General features: G+C 21.2%; 1 pseudogene; it reads left to right on the top strand.

Annotated features, from left to right (window-relative positions):
• Nucleotides 1-2,733: 2,733 nt before the first annotated feature.
• LOC124542662 lies at nucleotides 2,734-4,525 on the top strand (annotated as a pseudogene).
• Nucleotides 4,526-5,096: the final 571 nt, after the last annotated feature.

Below are 5,096 nucleotides of genomic sequence, written 5' to 3'. Positions count from 1 at the left end.
TATAATTTCCTTTACAGTAATATTTAACTATAAAATTATTAATTTTTTTCTATAAAAATACTTAAACCCCCATTTTTTCTTTTCAATATTAAATTTTTTTTATTTATTAATTTAACCCTTCAAATTAATTAATTTTTAATTTCATTTCAATGTAAATGAAATACTTTAACAAGCTCTAATTTGTTCTTTCTAGAAACACTTTCCAGTACCTCTACTTTGTTACGACTTATTTCAATTTTTAAATGAAAGTGACGGGCAATATGTACATATTTTAATTTATAATCATTTTAACTAATTAAAATTACATTTAAATCCACCTTCAAATTTTTATTACAATAAAATTATTCATTTAAATATATTTATTGTAATCCATCATATTCTTAATTATATTCTGCACCTTGATCTGAATTAATTTTTAATATTAATTTTTAAATATTATTTTTACTAAAAAATGTTTTTTTAACAATGATATACAAAATTATAAATTAAGTAAATTTATTCGTGGATTATCAATTATTAGACAGATTCCTCTAAATGAACAAAAATACCGCCATATTATTCAAGTTTCAATAAATTATTATTTACTATTTTAGTATTATAAATTAAATTTTTAATAATAGGGTATCTAATCCTAGTTTATATTAAAATTTATTAAATCATAATTTTTAAATAAAATTTAATTAAATTAAAATTTCACCTAATAATTTAATATTTATTTTAATTATTTATTTATTTATTATAAACTGAAATAATTTAATTTAACTTTTGCTTAACCGCAACTGCTGGCACAAAATTAGTTATTAATTTTTATATTGCTAAATCTTAATTTCTTAAATTTTTTATATTAATTATTACTTATATTAATTAATTATTTTTAAAATAATTAAAATTATATACTAAAATTTATATGTAAAACAAATTTATAATAAATTACTAAAAACATAATTATTTTATTATAAAGCTTTTGGGTTCATACCCCAAATATAAAGGAAATCCCTTTTTTTTAAAAATAAAGTGCCTGATTAAAAGGATTATTCTGATAGGATAAATAATGTAAATTTTTACCTTTATTATATTTTATAGAATTAAACTATATCTTGCAATTTCAAAAATTACCATCCATCTTACATTAAAATATAATTTTTTATAATATGAATTTATTCATTAAAGATTTTTCTTATTTTAAATTTTATTCTTAATTAATTCAAATAAAATATTTTTCTTATTTATTATATTTTTTAGAACTTTAATTTCTATTTCTTCTAATTCTTGATTAGGATGTTGAATTGGATTAGAAATTAATTTATTAAGCTTTATCCCCCTTATCTCAAACCCCAATAATTTATTAAATTCTGAAGCTTATCACAGATACAAGATTGGTTTAATGTAAATAATTTGGTTTTGAATACTCAATAAATAAAAATTTTAACAAAAAGAAAAACCGACTTCAAACAAAACACTATTTTAAAACAAATGAATATGCACGAGAAAGTAATAAAAATAATTGCGTATTCAACATATTTTTTAGAGTCTTCCTAAGTTAAATGAAATGAAAAATATTAGACTACTTAAAAGTCGATTAACGATTATATCAGTAGTTATAGTTATTGGTATATTTGGAGCCGGTGTCTTTCACTTAATTGTTAAATGACGATTCAAAAGTGCTTGTAAAAGCCCACTTGAATAAAGTATACTTTGATTTTGATTTTGATTAAAATATTTTCTTACCCAATCAATTGCATCAATTAATTTTTTATTTTCTATTTTATTATGAATATTATCTTTTAAAAATTTTTTTATTGATAATTTATTTTCAATCCTTATTAATTCATCTTTATTAATAAAAATAGGAGCACCTTTTCATTTTTGATTTCCTAATATTATATCATGATTAAATTGTTTTATTTTAATAACATGACAAAAAAATTCCCCAATAATTTTAATTTCATAATATATAATTTTAATTTATTATTTTTTGTTATAATCCTTAATGTATTAATTGGTACAATTAGAAGATTTAATCAATCTTCTTTACGTAAATTAATAGCATTTTCATCAATTAATAATTTAGGTTGAATATTAGCAGATTTATCAATTAGAGAAAATTTATGATTAATTCACATTTTATTTTATTCTTTTTTTATTTTAATTATATGCTTTTTATTTTATATTTTAAATGTATATTATATTAATCAATTATTTAATTTTAATTAAAAAAATTTTATTAAAATTTCAATTTTAATTAATTTTCTCTCTTTAGGAGGGTTACCCCCATTTTTAGGATTTTTCCCTAAATGAATAATTATGAATTATTTATTAATTAATAATTTATTTATTACCTCATTTATTTTTGTTATATCAAGATTAATTATATTATTTATTTATATTCGAATTCTTTATTATTCATTAATATTTTTTTCAATTAAATTAAAATGAAATAAAATTTTTATTAAAAGTAATTATTTAACTTTTATTAATATTACTAGATTTATCTCTTTAGTAGGAATAATTCTTAGAACTTTTATTTTTTTTAAGGTTTTAAGTTAATTTAAACTAATAATCTTCAAAATTATTTATAAAGAAATCTGTCTTTAAGCCTTAGTAAATATTACACCTTAAAATTTGCAATTTTATATCATTATTGAATATAAGAATAATAAAAGAGAAATTTCTCGTAAATAAATTTACAATTTATCTTTTTACTTAAATTTGCAATTTAGCTTTTAACTCAGCCATTTTATTAAGCGAAAATGACTATTTTCAACAAATCATAAAGATATTGGTACATTATATTTTATTTTTGGAATTTGAGCAGGAATAGTAGGAACTTCACTTAGTTTATTAATTCGAACTGAATTAGGTAATCCATTATCTTTAATTGGAGATGATCAAATTTATAATGCAATTGTTACAGCTCATGCTTTTATTATAATTTTTTTCATAGTTATACCAATTATAATTGGAGGAGTTGGTAATTGATTAGTTCCTTTAATGTTAGGAGCTCCTGATATAGCCTTTCCACGTATAAATAATATAAGATTTTGACTTTTACCCCCATCACTAATATTATTAATTTCTAGTAGAATTGTCGAAAACGGAGCAGGAACAGGATGAACAGTTTACCCCCCACTTTCATCTAATATTGCACATAGAGGATCATCTGTAGATTAGCAATTTTTTCCCTTCATTTAGCTGGTATTTCATCAATTCTAGGAGCAATTAATTTTATTACAACTATTATTAATATACGAGTTAATAGTATATTTTTTACCAAATACCTTTATTTGTTTGAGCTGTGGGTATTACATCATTACTTTTATTACTTTCTTTACCTGTTTTAGCTGGAGCTATTACTATACTTTTAACAGATCGAAATATTAATACATCATTTTTCGATCCAGCAGGAGGAGGAGATCCAATTCTTTATCAACATTTATTTTGATTTTTTGGTCATCCAGAAGTTTATATTTTAATTTTACCAGGTTTCGGAATAATTTCACACATTATTTCCCAAGAAAGAGGAAAAAAGGAAACCTTCGGATGTTTAAGAATAATTTATGCTATAATAGCAATTGGATTATTAGGATTTATTGTATGAGCACATCATATATTCACAGTAGGTATAGATATTGATACTCGAGCTTATTTTACTTCAGCAACTATAATTATTGCTGTACCTACAGGAATTAAAATTTTTAGTTGATTAGCAACATTACATGGAACTCAAATTAATTATAGACCTTCTATATTATGAAGATTAGGATTTATTTTTTTATTTATAGTAGGAGGATTAACAGGAGTAATTTTAGCTAATTCATCTATTGATATTACTCTTCATGATACTTATTATGTTGTAGCTCATTTCCATTATGTATTGTCTATAGGAGCTGTATTTGCTATTTTAGGTGGATTTATTCACTGATATCCTTTATTTACAGGATTAATAATAAAAATTATTAAAAATTCAATTTATTTCAATATTTATTGGAGTTAATTTAACATTTTTCCCTCAACATTTTTTAGGGTTAGCTGGTATACCCCGACGATATTCAGATTACCCAGATAGATTTATATCATGAAATATTATTTCATCTTTTGGATCTTATATTTCCTTATTATCTATAATAATAATTATTATTATTATTTGAGAATCTATAATTAACCAACGAATTATTTTATTTTCATTAAATATACCTTCTATTGAATGATATCAAAATTTACCTCCTTCAGAACATTCTTATAATGAATTACCTATTTTAAGTAACTTCTAATATGGCAGATTATATGTAATGGATTTAAACCCCATTTATAAAGGATTATCCTTTTTTTAGAAATGGCAACATGATCTAATCTCAATTATCAAAATAGAGCTTCCCCATTAATAGAACAAATTATTTTTTTTCATGATCATACTCTTGTTATTTTAATTATAATTACTATTATAGTAGCATATTTAATATTAAATTTATTTTTTAATTCATATATTAATCGATTCTTATTAGAAGGTCAAATAATTGAATTAATTTGAACTATTTTACCAGCCACTACATTAATTTTTATTGCTCTTCCTTCCCTTTGATTATTATATTTATTAGATGAACTTAATAATCCATTAATTACATTAAAATCTATTGGTCATCAATGATATTGAAGTTATGAATATTCAGATTTTAATAATGTTGAATTTGATTCATATATACTTAATTCTAGAGAAGATATTGATAATTTTCGATTATTAGATGTAGATAATCGAATTACTTTACCTATAAATAATCAAATTCGTATTTTAATTACTGCTACTGATGTAATTCATTCATGAACTGATGGAACAGTTACGTAGGTATTAAAGTTGATGCCAATCCTGGACGATTAAATCAAACTAGCTTCTTTATTAATCGTCCAGGTCTTTTTTATGGGCAATGTTTAGAAATTTGTGGAGCTAATCATAGTTTTATACCTATTGTAATTGAAAGAATTTCAATTAAAAATTTATTAATTGAATTAATAATTATTCATTATATAACTGAAAGTAAGTACTGGTCTCTTAAACCATTTTACGGTAATTTAGCGCCTACCTCTAATGAAAGAATTAGTTA

Source organism: Vanessa cardui, chromosome W (assembly GCF_905220365.1).
Source record: "Vanessa cardui chromosome W, ilVanCard2.1, whole genome shotgun sequence".
In the NCBI taxonomy this organism is placed as follows: Eukaryota; Metazoa; Arthropoda; class Insecta; order Lepidoptera; family Nymphalidae; genus Vanessa; species Vanessa cardui.
The sequence above is the reverse complement of the archived record's forward strand: the minus strand, read 5'-3'. Positions and strand labels throughout refer to the sequence as shown.